The 23,745-nt window shown below is 42.1% G+C and overlaps 1 non-coding gene across 1 annotated transcript; it reads right to left on the minus strand.

Annotated features, from left to right (window-relative positions):
• Window positions 1-8,767: 8,767 nt before the first annotated feature.
• Window positions 8,768-8,875, minus strand: LOC141644774 (small nucleolar RNA R71). The gene has a single exon (XR_012544382.1). It is a non-coding gene; the product is annotated as a small nucleolar RNA R71 (small nucleolar RNA).
• Between the last annotated feature and the right edge of the window lie 14,870 nt (window positions 8,876-23,745).

Raw genomic sequence — 23,745 nt, forward strand, 5'->3', positions numbered from 1 at the left:
AGTGTAAATATTATCACTGAGACATAGGAAGTACTTAATATTGTCCCTAAAACGAACCAAATCGCAGCGTAATATGGATTAGGTAACAAACAAATATATTATCAGCATAATAGTTAATCGCAATATAAGTTATACATATGAATATCTTCAACAAAGAGTTCATCTAACAATAGCAATAAGAAAAGGAAATCAAAATAAGGTTGAGAGAAATAAGAAAAAAAATAGATTTCAGGATAATGAAGTGAGCTTTGTTTAAGTATTTGATGCCCATGAAATTATTATCTACAAAAACCAGCAAGTGCATCGAAATTTTATGCATGCAGAATGCCATAGATTAGACAATGTGAGGATCAACAGACAACAGTTACTCCTTGAGATTCCATTCTGGCATTCTTCTAATCTCACTGCCCTCTACTAAATAGATACTCCCTCTGTCTCCGGTCATTTGTTGTCCTTTTTCATTTTGAGGTGTCTCAGTCAATTGTTGTCCTTTCTATTTTAAGAATGAACTTGATAAACAATTTGATCATTCACACCTAACTTGGTCCACTTGTCATTTAGTAATTGACCTCTCCTCTTTCCTTGGTCTTTGTGTCAAAACCAAAGGACAACAAATGACCAGGACAGAGGAGTACATTCAGAAATTGTTAATTCGCGGATGAATACATATACCTCTCATAGCTAACGAACAACAATAACTGCAACTATCAAATTCAATAATCGCGTCTAAGCCGTCTATCTCTTTCCCAATTTTGGCAGCATCAGCCCATCACAATTTCACAATGATGACCCAGAAATGTGATAAGTGCATATTTTATATATTTTTACCCCCTATATTAGCTCCATTTTACATGTTATTTAGCACTTATCATAGTGTTTTGAGGTAATATTTGTTATTCTAGTTGCAATTGCTTGTTTCCACATGTTTTGTAGGAGTTTAAGCTTTTAGGAGCCAAAATCCAACAAAAATGCAAGCTAGAATGCAATGGCTAAGCAAGACCAAGTATTGGACTAGCATGGAGTATTTGCATGGGTTTTGTATGGAGAAATTGATGGATTAATGTGTGTAATGCAAATGTTGTCAATAATCAAAGTCAATCCCAAATTCAAGTCCAAGTCAAGGTGGAAAACATAAGATTCCAACATACATAGGATGCTAAAGATTAAGGTCTTAACCGGGTGATTAATCGCTCAATTAATCACCAACATAGGATTCTCCAAGCAATTAAGTGAGGAATTAAGAGAATTAATCCGGATAACCACGTCCCCGATCGGGGCTGGCAACCCCGATCGGGGTTGGCTGTTTCTATGTTGTTTACGTTTCATTTCCCTCCCCTATATAAAGGGGAGGCACTTCATAGCTGAGGGCATCTTATCTCACGTCTTTCATACTTTACAATAGCCTTAAGCATAATTTCTCTCATTAGTTTTCATATTTATTTTCAATATTGTCAAGATTGTAGTTATCAAACATTTGGTTCTTAGTATATTTCAAGCATTTGGTTCTACTTTGTTTCTTCCATACAAGTTCATTTTCACTACGGTATTTCTATTTCTAGTTTACGATTTTACATTTCTATTTAGTTTACGCATAGTTTATTATTAGTACTTTATTTATATTACATTAGCATTATATTTTTATTACATGTTATATCATTTAGTTTATATAATTTATACAATCATTTTTGGCATTTCTTACAACAAAGTTTATAATTTACATTATGCCATGAGTAGCTAAATTCCTTAGTTTAGGGGCTAGGGAAGCCATGCAATATCAAATATGAAAAATGTTAAAATAAGTTGATATAATATTGTCTAATTGTTTCTATCACATGTTTGCATCGTCACGTTTAATCTATGTTTAAAAGGTCTTATTCATCGATTAAGTTTGTTCATTCGTTCTAAAAGTCGAGAGGCACGGAATTGAATTAGACTAAGCATGTGTAGTAGGACGGCCTAGTCATGGACGAGAGTTTCTCTAGGACCCGGTCTATGGTTGACACTAATACCGTAAGGTGGGTGTCTTTAAGCCTAAATAATTGACAGTGTTATTGATATCGAGTTTAACATGATCATATTTACCTTTGCATGTGTGACCAGACTCCCCTAGACTCCCTTTTATCATATAGTTTTCATATTAATATTTGTTAGTCATCAACCAAACAACAAACAAACCCAAAACGAAATCGACCTTGATAAGAATCTTTCCATAGCATTTCACAACGCAATTCCCGTCTCCTTGTGTTCGACCCTTATTGCTACATTAATTTGTGTTTAGGGTAATTATCTTTGCATAGGTACAAGATAAGCCTATCAAATTTTGACGCCGTTGCCGGGGAGCACGGTTTTATTGCGTTTTGAATTGTCGATTTTTATCTTGTTTTCTTTTGTCTTAAGGAACACTTGTTCCTTGGGACCGTTACTTATCTTTTTCTAGAAATTGTTATCTTATGCCAGGTCCTCTCGTAGTGGAGAATTACTTTCACCGGATTCCGATTCCGAGAAAACCTTTAGGAGAAGACGGCGTTTTTGGAAAGAAGTGAAAGAAGCCGCTTCTCCCGTGCAAGTTGAAAGTGCTAGAAAGTCTTACTTAGACGATCTAAAAGTTCTTGAAGAGGAGGAGGTTTCAAGTTCATCATATCCACCACCACCACCATCTACTACTAAAAAGATGGTGAAACTTTCCGATCACTCAAAGCCCACCGCGGCCACGCTTCCGGCCGGTATCACAACTACTCAAATTACCGCGCCGGACTTCGAGATCAAATCGGCTTTTATTAGCCTTGTGGAGAGAAAGCAATTTGGGGGAACTTATTTGGAAGATCCCAATTTGCATGTGCAAAATTTCTGCGATTATTGCTCCATGATCCGTCAAACGGGCGTCACCCAAGCCTAAATAAGGGAAATACTTTTCCCTTTCTCTTTGAATGACAAGGCCAAACTTTGGATCAACAGCCTTGACCGCACCTATAATACCCGTCCTTTTAGGGATCCGTTGACTGACGTTGACCGACCTTAGTGACATGTTGTGGTCTTAGGGAAACCTTACGAGAGATATCTTGTGTCATGGTAAGCTTTGGGTGTGTGGTACTCGATCTAGTCGAGGCCACTCGATCGAGTAGCTTGGAGGCTCGACCGAGTAGGGGCCACTCGATTGAGTAAGTTAGTTACTCGATCGAGTAGCATGTTTACTGCGAGGATTTATATATCGTGTTTCGTGAAACCTTAAGTCATTTTCGCCATTCATTTCCTAAACCTAGATGCCGCCACCCTTCCTTCTCCTTCACCATAGTTCATTCCTTAAGGTCCTTGAAGATGCTTATGCCATGGGGATAGGTTACTTGAGTTGGGTAGTGGTCTTGGTACCGGATAGCTATGCGTAGGTATGTCATAATCATCATCATTGTCGTTGTTGTTCTCAGTTAGGGTTATAGTGGTTGTGATAGATGTTTATATTGTGTGTATAGGTTTGTTGCGTGGTTGTTTGACATATCGTGATCGGGGGTGGAATCGCTGCGGTGCGCTAAAGGTAGGTTCGCCTACTCAGTACTGTTGAATGTCTAGAGTGTCTTTTGATGTGATTTGATTGTTGTAGTGTCGGTGTGGTGGTCTGATTGTGATGGTCGGTTGGTATTTTGTTATTTCGCGGTCGTTGTTTTGGTACAGCTGATTGTGTTGTTTGTCTCTGGTTCTCGAGGTGCGTCCTCGACTGAGTGGAGTCACTTGTGGGAGTGGCTTCACGCCCTAGTTTCGCCCTCCATGGAACCCGCCACGGGAGGGGATGTGCACATTAATGGGACATGGTTATCGCTCGATATGATGAGCGGGGTTTAGGTGGGAACGGCTGCGGTCCCCTACTGGCAGGGCTGATCCAGTGGACGGTTGATGACGATGGTTGATTGGAGGACTTGTGGCTGATGTGTGTGCTGTTGTGTCTGAATTGTTGTGTCATTGGTTGATGTGTCTCTTCAGTTACTGACCTTGTGTGGTTTTGTCTTCTTGTTTGTTTTTGTTGTGTCTGCCGTGATCCCTTATGGTGAGCAGTCAGTCTTAGTAGGTGATGTATTGAATGATAGCTGGATACTTGGCGGGATGAGTCTTCACGAGTCATGACAGAAGTGTAGATCACCTAGTTGTTAGTAGTCCGAGTTGTATCTTGTTATCTTAGTTTGCTAATCACTGTAATGTAACTTAACTGTTCTTTTATCGACATTTGTTTATTACTGTCCTCGGGCAACCGAGATGGTGATTCCCCTATATGTTAGGGAAGGTCTTGTTAAGGCTCCTTAGTATATGGGGGTGTTACAAAGTGGTATAAGAGCGGTGGAACAAACTGTTGAGTTCCGCCTGATGAACACAAGTTTTCTGTTGACATTGGATATGTTTGCAACTCACCTTGGCTTGGCTAAACCCGCCAAGGGAGCTCTCCGAGATATACCTTCTAAGTGTGGGGTTAGTAGCCTCATGCCTTGTCTTACCGGGAAACCAGCTCCTACTTCGAGTAACATGTTGATCAACGATGTTCAACATATCACTTTGAAGATTTTCCTTCGTGCTTTGACATGCCTGCTTTATGAGAGGAAGGATGTGAGTAAGTTAAACTCACACGAGTTGATGTTGCTGATGGCGTACCTTAACCTCACCCGGTCTCAGAGAGTGACCTTTAGTGCCCATGCCTTTGTGTGTGCCAGTTTAGCGCTGATGGCTTCTTCCGACACCCGCTTCCTGAGTTGTGGGGCCATTGCCACTCGGTTGGCAGAGAGACCGACTTCCTTTGAGGCCTCCTCGGCCTACACTCCTTTGACCACCACGGTGCCTACCTTGGACCGAGACTATTTCCTCGACCAGAAATGGTTGAGAACCTTGGGGATGGTAGTTTGGCATGGAGAGTGTGAGGTATGAGTTGGATGCGGATACCAGCTCCTGAGCACCTTCCCGCTACAGAGCCTTTACCAGCGGCAGTGGTGTCTGCCGATTCTTACGAGGAGGAGGAGGAGGAGCGTCCTGTGAGACAGACGTACCTCATTGACCCGGAGATCCTACAGGTCATGCCCGAGCCGAGGAAGGGGGAGAATGTGAGAGCTGAGGATGCCCAACCTAGGGTGGGGAGGGGACCACGCCGAGTGAGAGAGAGGATGGCTGAGACTCAGCCATTGCAGTCGGAGCAGCCAGTGCCGCCACAGTACCAGTTTCCTGGTTACCCTTCTTTCGATAGCCCAGAGATGTGTGAGAGCTACCTTACAGAGAGAGTGTCTTCTACCTTGACACTCCGGAACCTGCACGAGATGGCCCACGTACAAGGTATTGGGACCACGGGACCTCATCCGGTTTGGTGGAGAGGTGTCGGGGATGACAGTGGGGTCTTCCACTCTTATGGTGTGGATAGGTCTACTTGGGGAGAGCCTCAGCCGTACCCATATGGTTGTTTGGCCCCTTGGCGCATGGGAGCAGGTGCAGGTGTTGGTGGTGGTACGGGTCACGATGAGACAGGAGCAGGCACTTTTGGTGGTGGCGTTGGTGATGATGCAGTGATGGAGGAGCAGCAGGAGGAGTGATGATACTCCATGTTTTTCTTTTTATATTTCATAGTTTATGGTGGATGTTATTCCGTTTTCGGTTGATACTCTTGGACCTTGGCTTGTATGGTTGGCCATAAGGTCGTACTTTGCGTTTTGTTAGATTTGTTATGCAGGATTTTAGGGTCGGGAGAGCATCCCGACTCGTGGTTATATGATTGCTTAATTTACATTTGGCATTGGAGGATTTCGGACCTGTTGGCTACTCGATCAAGTGCCCCTCACTCGATCGAGTAACTACAGGTATGACAATAGTGAAGTATTCTGACCTCAGCCTACTCGATCGAGTAGATGTTGAACTCGATCGAGTAGGGCCAGCTCGATCGAGTGCCTGACCAACTCGATCGAGTGTTACTGTTACAGGAACATTTCGAGTTTAGAATTGTTTGAATCATCATATTTTTGGATACTTTTATGTTAATCTTTGTTATTGGTGTTTAGTAACATCCTTTAGCTTCATCGATGGTTATATAATTGTGTGTGGTCATGTTATGTATATATATATATATATTTGTTATGCTATGTCTACTAGCGGAACGATAAATCAAATTGCTACAGGTAAGGTAAAGTGTGGCGGTGTTATTCAAAGTTGACATAATTTTATATATATATATATATATATATATATATATATATATGTATCATGTGGGTTATGTTTACGTAATGTCAATAAAGTGTCGTTGCTGTCATGAGTCGAGTATGCATATTGGTTATTTTGCATAATTCTCGGTGGTATTCGTATAACATGTAGTCTATATCGAGTCGAATTGGACAAGTGGAATATGATGGTTATAATGTGGTAGCATAATTAGTATGATCGTATTACAAATATTTGGTGACTTTGCTGCTAGTTTGTAATAATATATCTTGCGGTGTGCTACATAATTTCAGTGATTTTACATTTATACGAGTTGTAAGTGTGTAATGTCAAAGAGTGGGTTGTGTCAGTGTAAACCAAGCTTGTGTCGTGGTTTATGAGTAATGTCAAAATGGTATAATATGTGTCGGTTTGAGGGAAAGGGAAGTTGCTTGACGGTGAACTTCGGGGACGAAGTTCCTTTTAGAGGGGAAGAGTAATGTCGCAAAAGAAAAATGATGTAATTATAACAATTTTGCAGTATTTTTGTGGTATTTTAAAATACGTGAGTGATTGTTTGAATAGTTCTATATGATTGTTGAGTTAACTTCATGAGTGATTATAGTACAGTTGAGTGAGAATTTACAATTGTTGAATGAAATCACATGTTGTATACTTTATTCCAGTAGTTATTTATTGTGATGACTTGAGAATTCAATGTTGTTAGCAAGAGTGTGTTGTAGGGTTAAAGTAATCGAGTATAATGAAACATATGGGGTGTGAGTCAGGAACATGTGTTGTTGCGAATCTGTGATAAGACCGTTGTATTGTATGTCTTGTAATTGGTAGTTGTTGGCCGAAGATGAATGAAAGTATAGCCTCATAGTTGCGTTGTTGCGTGTTTGAATAATTTGATGTAGTAGTATAAATGATAGTCGAGTTGGTCGTGTTGGTGCATGGTATGCGTTCAGTAACTCAAAAAGGAAGTTAGTGGCTTGTTGAGGATTGTGTGTGTGTTGTGTGTTAGGTGGTTGATGATGATGATGTTTGATGAACATACGTAGTGGGATAGTATTTCTAAACAGTTTTGTTGATCTATGTCGGGTAAACGGTGGTGTTGACTTTGGGTTCTTTGTCGTGCAGTTCGGGAGAGGATGAGTCGAACTTCGGGGACAAAGTTCTTTTTAAGGGGGAAGACTGTAATACCCGCCCTTCTAGGGACCCGTTGACTGACGTTGACCGACCTTAGTGACATGTCGTGGTCTTAGGGAAACCTTATGAGAGATATCTTGTGTCATGGTAAGCTTTGGGTGTGTGGTACTCGATCTAGTCGAGGCCACTCGATCGAGTATCTTGGAGGCTCGATTGAGTAGGGACCACTCGATCGAGTAAGTTAGTTACTCGATCGAGTAGCATGTTTATAGCGAGGATTTATATATCGTGTTTCGTGAAACCTTAAGTCATTTCCGCCATTCATTTCCTAAATCTAGATGCCGTCACCCTTCCTTCTCCTTCACAATAGTTCCTTCCTTGAGGTCCTTGAAGATGCTTATGCCATAGGGATAGGTTACTTGAGTTGGGTAGCGGTCTTGGTGCCGGATAGCTATGCGTAGGTATGTCATCATCATCATCATTGTCGTTGTTGTTCTCAGTTAGGGTTATAGTGGTTGTGATAGATGTTTGTATTGTGTGTATAGGTTTGTTGCGCGGTTGTTTGACATCTCGTGATCACGGGTGGAATCGCTGCGGTGCGCTAAAGGTAGGTTCACCTACTCAGTACTGTTGAATGTCTAGAGTGTTTTGATGTGCTTTGATTGCTGTAGTGTCGGTGTGGTGGTCTGATTGTGATGGTCAGTTGGTATTGTGTTGTTTCATGGTCGTTGTTTTGGTACAGCTGATTGTGTTGTTTGTCTCTGGTTCTCGAGGTGCGTCCTCGGCTGAATGGAGTCACTTGCGGGAGTGGCTTCATGCCCTAGTTTCGCCCTCCATGGAACCCGCCACGGGAGGGGATGTGTACATTAATGGGACAGGGTTATCGCTCAATATGATGAGCGAGGCTTAGGTGGGAACGACTGCGGTCCCCCACTGGCAGGGCTGGTCCAGTGGACGGTTGGTGACAATAGTTGATTGGGGGAGTTGTGGCTGATGTGTGTGCTGTTGTGTATGCATTGTTGTGTTAGTGGTTGGTGTGTCTCTTCAGTTACTGACCTTGTGTGGTTTTGTCTTCTTGTTTGTTTCTGTTGTGTCTGCCGTGATCCCTTATAGTGAGCAGTCAGTTTTAGCAGGTGATGTCTTGGATGATAGTTGGATACTTGGCGGGATGAGTATTCACGAGTCATGATAGAAGTGTAGATCACCTAGTTGTTAGTAGTCCGAGCTGTATCTTGTTATCTTAGTTTGATAATCACTGTAATGTAACTTAACTGTTCTTTTATCGACATTTGTTTATTACTGTCCTCGGGCAACCGAGATGGTGATGCCCCTATATGCTAGGGAAGATCTTGTTAAGGCTCCTTGGTATATGGGGGTGTTACAGCACCGCCATGGGAATCACCAATTGGGAGACATTGGCTCTTGCTTTCTATCAAAAGTTTTTTCCACCGGAGAAAACTCAAACTTTGAGGAGCCAAATCACCGGATTCCGTCAACAAGCTCTTGAGAGCTTATATGAGGCTTGGGAGAGATACAAAGAGCTACAAAGGCAATGCCCACATCATAGGCTAGATGATTGGTTTCTAGCTATAACATTCTACAATGGATGTTGTGCCGAGTCCCGATGGATTCTTGATTCCGCCAACAATGAGCGGTTTGATCAAATTGACACTGATATTGCTCATGCCACGATCGAATCTATGGCGGTCCATGATGCACAATATGTCAGTTTTCGAAGTGTGCTACTCAAAGGTAAGGAAGAATCCTCCGACAACTCCGTCTTGCTAGCTCAAATTGCCTTACTCCAACAACAATTGGCGGAAAGAGATTCTAGAGATTCCCTACAAGAACTAAATGCCGTGTCTTCAACAAGTCAAATCATTGTTTGTGATGGTTGTGGAGGTGCGGGTCATTACACCGCTCATTTCCAAGCTCCTATTGAAGAGGTTGATGCGTGTCTTTTATATAAGGTTTTCACCTCATTTTTACACGCATTTCCGTGCTTTTTATGTAGCATCTGGCTACAAATACCCCCGAATATTCTACTTTGGTCTATTTATTGTTATTTGCAGGAATTGACCGAGGAGGAGCTAAATCGAGCCTTAATTGTCCCATTTGTATGCATTTATGGGAGATAAGGAGCCGGAGCGGAGGAATCTTACACGAGGAGGACGTATGAGCTGAGTTAAGGAAGGAATTCAAGTCCTGATGCGCATATATAGCTCGATCGAGTGCTTTGGTGCTCGATCGAATGCTTTATACACTCAACACTGGTCGATCGACCGGTTCATAGAGTCGATCGAGGAGTTTTCAGCAAGCAGTGTTCGATCGAGAGGATGTTCCAGCTCGATCGAATGACTTGGAGCTCGATCGAGTAATATCTCTACTCGATCGAGAGGATTTCGTCTGCTTTTAGTTTATTTTTCCGCCTAATCTCTCGTGGGCTTTGCTAATCAGTCTATGGATTAGGTTTAAGACATTTTTTTACAGTATAAGACTAAGGAGAACACTACGTTACTCCCATCTCTTTTTACCTCTCCATTTGTATACATTTTCATCACTTACTTTATCACTGTTTTTTTGGGAATTCTACTCTCGATCTTGTCACTTGATCTGGTATTATCAATTGAATTATTTCCTTATCGTTTTTATTGCTTTTAACCCCTTTTCCCTCTTACTTGATAATCGTTTAATCACTTAGTTTATTCATCATGTTTAATCTCAATTATTTGGTTATTGTTATTATTGCTTCGATAAATATGAGTAGCTAATTCTCTATGCTAAGACTATAGGGGACCCATGATTTGAAGGGAGAGTAATCGAATCACTAGGTTAATATCGGTACCGTCTTCGTTGTTAAAATGCTACAAATAACTGTAATTGCCTAATTGAGTCGACGCAATTAGACCCTTATTCTTAGTGGACCTTGACCTGGACCGAAAGGTTGGAAGAGGGAGACTAGTAGCGAACAATAGAGTATCGCAGCGAGGGCGAAAGTTAAACTGCTTACGCTTTAGGGTGAACTAGGGACCGAAAGGCGACGTTCGCTACCCCTTAGACCGTACTACATTGACCTGGGAACTAGATTACTCGACCTGATAATTATGGTGAACCGCTTGTCTTAGCTATTCTCTTTTATCTGTTAAACTCCTTCCCTTATTACTCTTTCCTTTACTCTGTTAGATTAGAAATCACTATTATTAAACCCCCATTTTGGTTACCTTGACGAACTTAGTTTAGCAGAAAAGTTCCTACCTCTCTGTGGATTCGACCCGACTTCCCTAGCTATATTAGTTAGTTGGAACCAGTTGGTTTATTTTTGACAGGTACGCGACAGACGTGTCAAATTTTGGCGCCGTTGCCGGGGAGGTGGCGCAATTTTGTTGTTTAAATTAAGTTTGTCTTTCGTCTCGAGGAATTTATTCCTTGAGACTGATCTCACTTTCTGCAAAGTTTTTGACAGTTGCAGATTAGCTGTTTCTTCAAAGGTTGGTTGACAATATGCCTACGATTACAGAGCATACAGAGCCATGTGGTAGATGTGGCGAGGAAGGACATGACCTCTACAAATGTGTAGCGAGTATAGAGCGCGCTCTTGCGTATAAGAGGTACAAGCAGGGAGTTCCTTTCTCCCAGCTATATGACGAGATAAAGAGCGTTGCTGCCCCTTCTACGCCAGTATCACGACCGGCCTCTCCTTCTTCGAGAGAAGAGATTGCCGAGTTGAAGTCCATTATGCTGAGTATGTCACAGAAATCTGATACGGTCATATCGGAATTGAAAGAGCAAGTCGCACAGTTGACGGATCAAGCCAAGTTTATTCCAAGTTGCGATCCAGTCAGTGCGATGATCTTCCAAAATGACCCTCCTCATGAAGGAAACCAAACATTGGCAGCTAATGATGATTCAGAAGATGATTTAGACGAGTTTTTGACAGGTACGCGACAGACGTGTCAAGTTTTTGCAGGAGATACTTGCTGCGTGTGCAGTAACCACTCGATCGAGCAACACAACTACTCGATCGAGCAGTTCTAATCATCCAGTCACTCGATCCAGTGACAGTGGCAGTCGATCGAGAGGTACAGATCTCGAAGATACTCGATCGAGAGACTATGCTGAAGAAGATACTCGATCGAGTACTAAGACAGGTCGATCGAGTGAAATTGAAGAGGAAACTGGTCGATCGACCAGTAAAAGTGTTCGATCCAGTGCTGTAAATGGCGGAAATTCCAATTTACTACCCAGTACCGCCACCGTGTCATCTTCCCCTGCTGTGGAGACGTCACGCGTTGATAAGGGTAAAGGAAAGGTTGCAGGACCACTCATCGCTACCAGGGTACCTTTTCCAAGTCGTCTGAAGGACGCAAGGGTCGAGCAACAGTACGGTAAGTTCGTGGACATCGTAAAGAACCTCCAGGTAACTGTTCCGTTTTCTGAACTTGTTGCTCAGGTTCCTACTTACGCCAAGTTTATGAAAGATATTGTGACGCGTAAGAGGAATTTGAGCGAATTTGAGACGATTTCATTTATGGAAGAGTCTAGCAACTTACTGTTAAATAAGGCCCCTCCAAAAATGAAAGATCCGGGCAGCTTTTCTATCACTTGTGTCATCGGCAATATGCTTATTGACAATGCCCTTTGCGATTTAGGTGCCAGTGTCAGTGTCATGCCCCTTCTTGTCTGCAAGAAGTTGAATATGAGTCACTTCAAAGTGACTAACATCACCCTACTGGATGGTGATAGATCTGTTAGGAGACCTTTAGGTGTCTTGGAGGATGTACTGTGAAAATAGGCAAGCTTTACATCCCCGTAGATTTCATTGTTTTGGACATAGGCGAGGACACCGGACCCAAATTATTTTAGGAAGACCGTTCCTTTGTATGGTGGGGCCGTCATTGATGTCGACAAGGGCGTCGACTCTTGCGATAGGGGATGACGCTATCACATTCGGTTTGCCCAAAGATGCTTTAGCCCACCCAATGATAGAGGACACTTGTTATTCGGTCGATATCATTGATGAGTCTATTTATGACTTCTGGTCGGGTTCTTTCATGAAGGATCCACTGGAAGCTCTCATGCTTTTTGATGAGTGTGCAGATAGCCCAGAGAACGATGATGCTGCGTTGGATTTGCTTGTTGATGATTTAGATGAGCATGACGGAGAGCAGGTGGAACAAATGATCAGCACTCTTTGCTCCATTGAGGTAAAGGTACCGGAACGTAAGCCTCTCCCATCTCACCTTAAATATGCTTTTCTAGACGATACAGAGCAGTATCCAGTCATTGTTAGTGCCAAGCTTAGTGATGATCAGCTAACCTCTTTGTTAGCTGTACTTAAGAAAAACAGGAAGGCAATGGGCTATTCACTGGATGATATCACGGGGATTAGTCCCGATATTTGTATGCACGGGATAGAGCTGGAGGAGGATCACAAACCTTGCGAGGCGAGGGTCGGGTCGTCGGGTGAACCGGAAGATGCGAGGATGTTGTGATGGTGAGGTAATGAAGCTGCTGGATGCGGTATTATTTATTCGTAGGTAATTCTAAATGGGTAAGCCCAGTCAGGTAGTCCCGAAGAAAGGAGGGACAAGCGTAGTAAAGAATGAAAAGAACAATTAATACCCACCCGAGTAGTGGTCGGGTGGCGGATGTGCATTGATTACAAGGAGGCAGTGAATGCCGCCACTAAGAAAGACCACTTTCCCCTTCCTTTTATTGATCAAATGGTAGAAAGGTTAGCTTCTCATAAATTTTTTTCTGCTACTTAGATGGGTATTCGGGGTTCTTTCGGATCCCTATCCCCGAGATGATCAGGCCAAGACTACATTTACCTGTCCCAAGGGCGTTTTTGCGTATCGCAGAATGCCTTTTGGTTTGTGCAATGCCCCTGCCACCTTCCAAAGGTGTATGATGGGGATATTTTCAGAGTATATTGAGTCTATCATGGAAGTCTTTATGGACGATTTCAGTGTCTATGGAAGTGATTTTTCCGATTGTCGACTAACCTTGAGAAAGTGTTTGCGTATTTGTATTAAGGTTAACCTTGTCTTTGAATCGGGAAAAGTGCCACTTTATGGTCAACGAGGGAGTTGTCTTGGGGCACTTGGTTTCTGATAGGGGAATAGAAGTTGACAAAGCAAAGGTGGAAGTGATTCAGCAATTACCACCTCCTGTGAATGTTAAGGGGGTGAGGAGCTTCCTTGGTCACGCTGGCTTTTATCGCCGGTTTATCAAGGATTTCTCCAAAATTGCTAAACCACTTACACAGCTGTTGCTTAAAGATGCCCCTTTTGTGTTTATCGATGCTTGTCTTTCGCTTTTAACAGGTTAAAGCGAGGCCTTAGTCTCTGCGCCGATCATACGACCTCCCAATTGGGACTTGCCGTTCGAGATCATGTGTGACGCGAGTGACTATGCACTAGGAGCGGTGCTAGCCGGAGGAAAGACAAAGCCTTGAACGCTATTTACTATGCGAGCCGAACTGACGGATGAGGCTCAAGTGAAGTACACTACCATCGAGAAGGAGCCGTTAGCGTAGTTTATGCCTTAGAAAAGTTTCGTACTTATTTAGTTGGGTCGGAAGTTCTTTTGTTTTTCTTGACCATGCAGCTTTGAGGCATCTCCTTGCTAAGAAGGAGGCTAAACCGCGGCTATTGAGATGGATACTCCTTCTTCAGGAGTTTGACCTGCAGATTAAGGATAAGAAGGGGGCCGAGAACGTTGTAGCTGATCACTTGTCGCGACTGATGCGACAAGAAGGGGAAGATTCTCTACCTATTGATGATTCTTTTCCTGACGATACTTTAATTGCTGTTATATCGTCTATTGTTGACCAAGAACCCTGGTATGCAGATATAGCTAACTTCGTTGTCAGTGGCAAGATGCCGCCCGACCTCTCTTCTCAGCAGAAGAAGCGTTTTCTTTATAACGCTAAGCAGTACTTCTGGGATGATCCTTACTTGTTTAAGGAATGTGCAGACGGTCTCTACAGACGGTGTATTCCGCAGTGGGAGACCAAAATAGTCCTGGAAGGCTGTCACTCCTCTTCATATGGTGGTCACCACGGTCCATCGCGCACCGTGGCTAAGGTACTTCGGTCTGGTTTTTTCTTGGCCTTCTTTGTTTCTTGACGCCAAGTCTTTTGTTTCAGCTTGTGATGCATGCCAGCGGTCAGGGAATATTTCGAAACGACATGAGATGCCACAAAACGGCATTCTAGAGGTGGAGGTTTTCGATGTCCGGGGCATTGATTTCGGGACCGTTCCGTCAAAAAAGGTAATGGTACATTTTAGTAGTTGTAGACTATGTGTCAAAATGGGTTGAGGCAATTGCTTCACCCCATTGTGATGGTAAGACCGTGATTAAAATGTTCAAAAAGATCATATTCCCCCGTTTTGGTGTCCCTAGGGTCGTCATTAGTGATGGGGGGATGCATTTTAAGGAAAAGAAACTCACTTCCATCTTTGTCTAGAGTTGGTGTCCAACAGGCGTGGTTTGGGGTATCATCCCCAAACTAGTGGTCGCAGAGGTCTCTAATCGCGAGTTGAAAGAGATCTTGTCCAAAGTAGTTTCTAAATCACGGAAAGACTGGAGTCTTAAGCTAGATGACACGTTATGGGCCTATAGAACTGCCTTTAAGACACCAATTGGTGCATCACCTTATAGGTTAGTTTATGGGAAATCGTGTCACTTACTGTTGAGTGGAATGTAAGGCCGGTGGGCAATTCGTGAGCTTAATTATGATCCTAAGCTGTGTGGTCAGAATCGTCTTTTGCAGCTTGATGAGTTAGAGGAGTTTAGGCTTAATGCCTATGACAGCTCACGCATTTACAAGGAAAAGACAAAGAGATGGCATGACAAGAGAATCCTACCTCGGGAGTTTCATGTGGGGCGGAAGGTGTTCTTTGTTTAATGCCCGGTTGAGATCTGTTTCTGGCAAGTCAAGTCCGGATGGACTGGTCCATATACTGTGACAGCGAGTCACTAAGTTTGGATCCGTAGAACTTGAAGACTCCGAGGGCCACAGATTCAAGGTGAATGGCCAATACGTGAAGCATTACTATGAGGCGAGTGAAGCGGACAACCCCGTTGAAGTCTTGCACTTCGACGAGCTCGACGCGCCAGTAACTTGATACCAGAAAGGTCGTGCGGGACCTCTTAAACCAGCGCTCCCCGGGAGGCAGCCCGGACAGTTTTATTTGTGTTTTTGTTGGACTATTTGTTTTTCCGTTTAATTGCTTCTCTTTAACTTTAAGTTAACATTTGAACGCTGCTTTTGGAACAATCTCTGTATTTTCCTTGCTTTCATGCGTCCTTTGCAGGCTAAAAGTAGTCGATCGAAGGCTTTTTGCGCTCGATCGAGCGCTTCCTGACGAGGCTGCTACTCGATCGAGGGATGCTGTCCTCGATCGACCAGATCCATAACCAGCCCCACTCGATCGAGCGGGGTATCAGTCGATCGACCCCTTCTTTACACCTGCTCACTCGATCGATCTGTTCCAGGAGGTCGATCGAGCAGTTATGACTTCCAGCCGCTGTTTTTACGTCTGCAAGGCCGCTGTTGACTTTCTTTGACCTCCCATGTTCATGGTCGGTTTGGGGAGGTCCCGCTATTTGACGTTTTGTAAGTTTTCCGACTCCACTCCTCCTTTTCCTCTTAGTTTGCATTTCTTCTCTTATTTTCGGTACAATGAGGGCATTGTACGGTTTGGTTTGGGGAGGTATGCATCCATATCTGTGTCTGCATGTTTCTTACATTTTCGCTTGTTTTAATTTATGTGTTTCCGCATGCATTGTGTCTTAATTAATTCATAAAAATCATAAAATTCAAAAATTTTCAAAAAATTTCATTTCACTTTTCATGTTTAATTTGAGTCGGAACGTTTGAACATCGACGCTACTTTGAATCCTTGCTTGAGCCCTGTATATTCTTGACATTTAGCTGGCCTGATTACGTGCATAATCTACGAGTTCTTGTTTCTCTTTTATCTGAACGAATAGACTTGATTCTCTATGTCGGCAAGCTACAATACATTCTGAGGTTAGAGCTTATTAAACTGGTGACATTCATGACCGGTTTCGTTTAGAATGTGAGTAGTACTCTCTTTAAGACATGTAACATTAATTTGCATAAGCATGAGTCTAGTCTTCTTAATACCTGTATGCATTCGGTCTGTGGATGGTGACACGTGTTAGGAGAGGCAGTCCCCCTTATTTCATTCTACCCATGAGCCTCAAATAGCCAAATTGCCTTTTTGCCCATCAACTACTTTCTATAATATTTCCTACCCTAGCTGAGCTAGTAACGAGTAGTTCTTGGAATATGTTATTGCAATATGGTTATTTCATCTGATTTCAGAATATGGTGGAAGAATTGAAGGGAAAGAAAGAAAAAAATGAGTTGAATTGAAAAAAAAAAAAAAAAACGAGAAAAAGAAGTGCGAAAGAAAAAAAAGAGACAGAAAAATTCAAATGAAAAAAAGGGAATGAAAAAGAATGAGAATTGCACATCGTTTCCGCACTCCCATGCCTTATTTATATTTTATGGGGAGTTGACGATTTTTTGGTGTTTGGTGAGTCTAGTGCACAATTTTGCACCGTTTCATCTTGCTGTTATGAGTACGAAGTTGGGATGCAGTCTTTATTTGGATCCATTGTTGCTAGCCTAGCTATTAACCCCACATATCCAAATTCATTTTAGCCCCTTCTACCCATTACCTCACTAACCCAAATGTAAGTCCTCGGCGCGTGTCTTGGTCACTAGTATGGTTGGAATGCATATGTACGGTTGTAGAGACTTTATTCATGTTAACTGCATGCATGTTCTTATAGGTCGAGTTAGGTGAGTGTCTTACTTCTTCCTATCTTCACATTTATACTCACCCTTTACCTGATTTTGAGTGACGAGCGACCCGTGAGAGTCCGACATCTTTGAATCTTGCAAGGTCGACGGTTCAGTAAGCTTGAACATTAATTTAACTCGTTTGCACTTTTCAGTTGCCACTTTGTCATTTTGTTGCATTAAATTGGTTCTGTTGGATGATTTGTAGCTGATGCGTTGGTCCCGTTCTTTTGTTCACCCTTAGTTGCATTCATATTTGCTTGGGGACAAGCAAAGGTTTGGTTTGGGGAGATTTGATGCGTGTCTTTTATATAAGGTTTTCACCTCATTTTTACACGCATTTCCGTGCTTTTTATGTAGCATCTGGCTACAAATACCCCCGAATATTCTACTTTGGTCTATTTATTGTTATTTGCAGGAATTGACCGAGGAGGAGCTAAATCGAGCCTTAATTGTCCCATTTGTATGCATTTATGGGAGATAAGGAGCCGGAGCGGAGGAATCTTACACGAGGAGGACGTATGAGCTGAGTTAAGGAAGGAATTCAAGTCCTGATGCGCATATATAGCTCGATCGAGTGCTTTGGTGCTCGATCGAATGCTTTATACACTCAACACTGGTCGATCGACCGGTTCATAGAGTCGATCGAGGAGTTTTAAAGCAAGCGGTGTTCGATCGAGAGGATGTTCGGCTCGATCGAATGACTTGGAGCTCGATCGAGTAATATCTCTACTCGATCGAGAGGATTTCGTCTGCTTTTAGTTTATTTTTCCGCCTAATCTCTCGTGGGCTTTGCTAATCAGTCTATGGATTAGGTTTAAGACATTTTTTTACAGTATAAGACTAAGGAGAACACTACGTTACTCCCATCTCTTTTTACCTCTCCTTACTGTATACATTTTCATCACTTACTTTATCACTGTTTTTTTGGGAATTCTACTCTCGATCTTGTCACTTGATCTGGTATTATCAATTTAATTATTTCCTTATCGTTTTTATTGCTTTTAACCCCTTTTCCCTCTTACTTGATAATCGTTTAATCACTTAGTTTATTCATCATGTTTAATCTCAATTATTTGGTTATTGTTATTATTGCTTCGATAAATATGAGTAGCTAATTCTCTATGCTAAGACTATAGGGGACCCATGATTTGAAGGGAGAGTAATCGAATCACTAGGTTAATATCGGTACCGTCTTCGTTGTTAAAATGCTACAAATAACTGTAATTGCCTAATTGAGTCGACGCAATTAGACCCTTATTCTTAGTGGACCTTGACCTGGACCGAAAGGTTGGAAGAGGGAGACTAGTAGCGAACAATAGAGTATCGCAGCGAGGGCGAAAGTTAAACTGCTTACGCTTTAGGGTGAACTAGGGACCGAAAGGCGACGTTCGCTACCCCTTAGACCGTACTACATTGACCTGGGAACTAGATTACTCGACCTGATAATTATGGTGAACCGCTTGTCTTAGCTATTCTCTTTTATCTGTTAAACTCCTTCCCTTATTACTCTTTCCTTTACTCTGTTAGATTAGAAATCACTATTATTAAACCCCCATTTTGGTTACCTTGACGAACTTAGTTTAGCAGAAAAGTTCCTACCTCTCTGTGGATTCGACCCGACTTCCCTAGCTATATTAGTTAGTTGGAACCAGTTGGTTTATTTTTGACAGGTACGCGACAGACGTGTCAGAGGTAAATGCTTTTCAAGCTTTAAGACAAACTTCTTATCCACCGGGTTCATTTTCAAATACATATAATCCAAATACAAGATTTCACCCGAATATGTCTTATAAAAGTAACAATGTGCTTAATCCTCAACCTCAACCCCCACCACAACAAAATGCCTATGTCCCTCAACAACAAAAGTATAATCCTCCACCGGATTATCAAAATCAACAAAGGCCCCCACAACACAATTACCAACAAAATCAACCTCCACCATAAAATGCCCAACAAAACAACCAAGGAGGAGGTAAGCTTGAGGACTTGATAGTCCAAATGCAAAAGGAATTGTTGGCTCAAAAACAAAAGAATGAGCAATCTCAAAATGCCGCGATCAAGATGTTGGAGCAACAAATGGCTCAACTTGGCTCATCTAGCTCTTCAAGGGAAACGGGTCAACTACCCCCTCAAGGTGAGCAACCACATGCTACCCTTAATGCTATCTCCTTAAGAAGTGGTACGAAATATGATGGGCCATCCATGCCCAAAGAAGATGAGGAGGTACTTGTTGAGTTGGAGATTTCTCCAAAAGGTAAAGAAAGTGAAGATGTTCCAAAGAAGGTGGATGATCCACTTGTTGATGAGAAAGTCAAAGATGTGGAGGATGCTCCTCCAAAGAAAGATGTTGAAGCAAAAGTGCTGGAAAAAGTCAAAGTGCCATTCCCTCATAGATTGGCAATGCATCAAAAGAATTCTCAATTCGGTAAGTTCATGGAAGTTGTGAAGAATCTCCAGGTAACCGTTCCTTTTACCGAATTAATCACTCAAATTCCATCTTATACTAAGTTCATGAAAGACATTTTAACTACGAAGAGGACTTTTGACGAATTTAAAACAATAGCTCTCACCGCCGAGGTGAGTGCTCTTTTACAAAACAAGTCCCCTCCTAAGTTAAAAGATCCCGGTAACTTTTCTATTCCTTGCACAATTAACACCTATCAAATTGATAAAGCTTTATATGAATTAGGTGCTAGTGTGAGTGTAATACTTTGCTCTATTTGTGCTAAGCTTAATATGGGAGTCTTAAAATGCACTAGTGTCACGTTGCAAATGCAGACCGTTCTATAAAACGCCCTTTGGGAGTTTTGGAGGATGTTCCCGTTAAGGTTGGTAAATTTTTCATTTCTGTTGATTTCATTGTTCTTGACATGGCCGAAGATGCCCAAATCCCAATCATTTTGTGAAGACCCTTTCTACATACCGCGGGTGCGTTAATTGATGTCAAGAATGGTAAAATTACATAGAAAGTGGGTGACGATAAGGTCACATATAATTTGAATAGTGCCATGAAGAGTCCTATGATAGAAGAGTCTTGTTATTTTATTGACATTTTGGATGTTGTTGACATTGTTATAGAAGACTCTACACCTCGATCTTTATCTAAAGATCCCTTGGAGGCACTCTTCTTATTGGAATCATTTGCAGGTGATGATGAGATTGGAAATGAGGATATTGGTGCTTTGGAGAAAGAATTGGATGGAGAAGAGCTATCATTGGAGGAAAGCTCACACTTTATAGGTTTGGTTGCTACACCTCAAGACTTTGAGGTACAAAAACCCGAACTTAAGCCTCTTCCTTCCAATTTGAGGCATGCTTTTCTAGATGATGAGGAGATGTGTCCGGTAATCGTTAGTGCTAAATTAGATGAGAGTCAATTGGCTAAATTGCTTCATGTCTTAAGGTCTCACAAGAAAGCCATTGGATACAAACTTGACGATTTAAAGAGCATAAGCCCTGAATTTTTCATGCACCGAATTAATCTTGAGAAAGATCATAAACCATGTGTCCAAGGTCAAAGACGACTAAATCCTAACATGCAAGAAGTGGTCAATAAGGAGGTGCTTAAATTGTTGGATGCGAGAATTATTTATGCAATTTCCGATTCTAAATGGGTGAGTACGGTCCAAGTGGTTCCTAAGAAAGGGGGAACCACCGTAGTAAAAAATGATAAAAATGAATTAATTCCAACTAGAATTGTGACGGGGTGAAGAATGTGCATTGACTATAGGAGGCTAAATTTAGCCACCAAGAAAGACCACTACCCATTACCTTTTATTGAGCAAATGTTGGAGCGGTTGACATGTCACAAGTATTTTTGCTATCTAGATGGTTATTCCGGGTTCTTTCAAATACCTATTCATCCGGATGACCAAGAGAAGACCACATTCACATGTCCCTATGGTACCTTTGTTGATCGTAGAATGCCCTTCGGTCTTTGCAATGCCCCCGCCACTTTCCAACGTTGCATGATAAGCATATTTTCCGATTTTATCGAGTCTATCATGGAGGTGTTTATGGATGACTTTAGTATCTATGGTTCTTCTTTTGATGCATGTTTGGATAACTTGTCTAAAGTGTTGAAGCGTTGTGAAGAGGTTGATTTGGTGTTGAATTGGGAGAAGGGTCACTTCATGGTAAATGAAGGAGTGGTGCTTGGTCATATTGTCTCGGAAAGAGGAATTGAAGTGGACCATGCTAAGGGCCAAGTTATTGAGCAACTACCCCCACCGGTAAATGTGAAGAGTGTAAGGAGTTTCTTAGGCCATGCGGGATTCTACCGCCGTTTCATTAAAGATTTTTCTAAGATTGCAAAACCCCTTACAGAGCTTCTTTTAAAAGATGCTCCCTTTGTGTTTACTAATGATTGTCTTGAGTCTTTTAATAGGATCAAGAAGGCTTTGATTTCCGGACCTATCATCCAATCACCGGATTAGAACTTGCCATTCGAGCTCATTTGTGATGCAAGTGACTATGCGGTAGGTGCCGTGCTAGGACAAAGAAAGGACAAGGTTCTCCATGCTATCTACTATGCTAGCAAAACCTTGGATGCGGCTCAAATCAACTATGCCACCACGGATAAAGAGCTACTTGCCATTGTCTATGCCTTAGACAAATTCGGCTCTTACTTGATCGGTTCAAAAGTCATTGTTCATACCGATCATGCCGCACTAAAGCATCTCCTAGCCAAACTAGAAGCTAAGCCAAGGTTGATACGATGGATCTTGCTCTTGCAAGAATTTGATCTTGAGATTAAAGAAAATAAGGGGGCCTAAAATGTTGTTGCCGATCATTTATCCCGTTTGAAGTTCAATGATGGAGGTATTGAGTTACCTATCGATGATTCCTTCACCGATGATGTTTTAATGATGTTAGAAGCCAATACCCCTTGGTATGCCGACATAGCCAACTATCTAGTTGGAAGATAATTGCCTCCTAACCTTTCATATCAACAAAGGAATAGGTTCTTACATGATGCCAAGTTCTTCCTATGGGACGATCTAAATTTGTTCAAACATTACTCCGACCGGCTATTCCGGAGATGTATCCCACATTGGGATGTGAAAGGGGTGCTAGAAGGATGCCATTCTTCTCTTTACGGTGGTCACCATGGACCATCCAAGACCGTTGCAAAGGTGTTGCAATCCGGCTTCTATTGGCCAACTATGTTCCAAGATGCTAAAAATTTCATGATGGCTTGCGATGCTTGCCAAAGGACGGGTTCCATATCAAGGAGGCACGAGATGCCTTTAAATGGTATCTTGGAAGTGGAGGTATTCGATGTTTGGGGTATTGATTATCAAGGACAGTTTCCTTCCTCAAAAGGGAATCGTTTTATTTTGGTTGTCGTTGATTATGTCTCTAAATGGATAGATGCAATTGCTACTCCAACAAATTATGCTTGTGCCGTGATCAACTTATTCAAGAAGATCATATTTTCGAGGTTTGGTGTTCCAAGAGCGGTCATTAGTGATCATGGTACTCATTTTGGTGAGAAACAACTTGATGCCTTATTGGAGAAATATGGAGTCTATCATAGAAGATGCTTGGCTTACCATCCACAAACTAGTGGCCAAGTGGAGGTTTCTAACAGTGATATCAAGTCCATACTTGAAAAAGTTGTTGCCAAGTTACGAAAGGATTGTAGTATGAAGCTCGATGATACCTTGTGGGCCTACCGTACCGCATATAAGACACCTATTGATACCTCACCATATAGGTTGGTCTATGGAAAAGCGTGCCATCTTTCCGTTGAGATGGAACAAAAGGCTTATTGGGCGGTTAAGGAGCTTAACATGGATCCGAAATTGAGTGGAGAAAAGCGGTTGTTGCAACTCAATGAACTTAATGAATTCCGCTTACAAGCTTATGAGAGCTCCCGTCTCTACAAGGAGAGAACAAAAAGATGGCATGATAAGAAGATCTTAAACAAAGAATTTCCAATTGGTGATAAGGTGTTGCTATTCAATTCCCGTTACAAGCTTTTTCAGGGAAAGTTAAGATCACGGTGGTCCGGTCCATATACCGTCACAAATGTCAACAAGTTCGGTTACGTTGAAGTGATGACCACCAAGGGCGAAAAGTTCAAAGCAAATGGCCACCGTTTGAAGATTTATCATGAGATGTGTCCGGTAATCGTTAGTGCTAAATTAGATGAGAGTCAATTGGCTAAATTGCTTCATGTCTTAAGGTCTCACAAGAAAGCCATTGGATACAAACTTGACGATTTAAAGGGCATAAGCCCTGAATTTTTCATGAACTGAATTAATCTTGAGGAAGATCATAAACCATGTGTCCAAGGTCAAAGACGACTAAATCCTAACATGCAAGAAGTGGTCAATAAGGAGGTGCTTAAATTGTTGGATGCGGGAATTATTTATGCAATTTCCGATTCTAAATGGGTGAGTCCGGTCCAAGTGGTTCCTAAGAAAGGGGGAACCACCGTAGTCAAAATTGATAAAAATGTATTAATTCCAACTAGAATTGTGACGGGTTGGAGAATGTGCATTGACTATATGAGGCTAAATTTAGCCACCAAGAAAGACCACTACCCATTACCTTTTATTGAGCAAATGTTGGAGCGGTTGACATGTCAC

This window comes from Silene latifolia, chromosome 2, assembly GCF_048544455.1.
Source record: "Silene latifolia isolate original U9 population chromosome 2, ASM4854445v1, whole genome shotgun sequence".
Lineage (NCBI taxonomy): Eukaryota > Viridiplantae > Streptophyta > Magnoliopsida > Caryophyllales > Caryophyllaceae > Silene > Silene latifolia.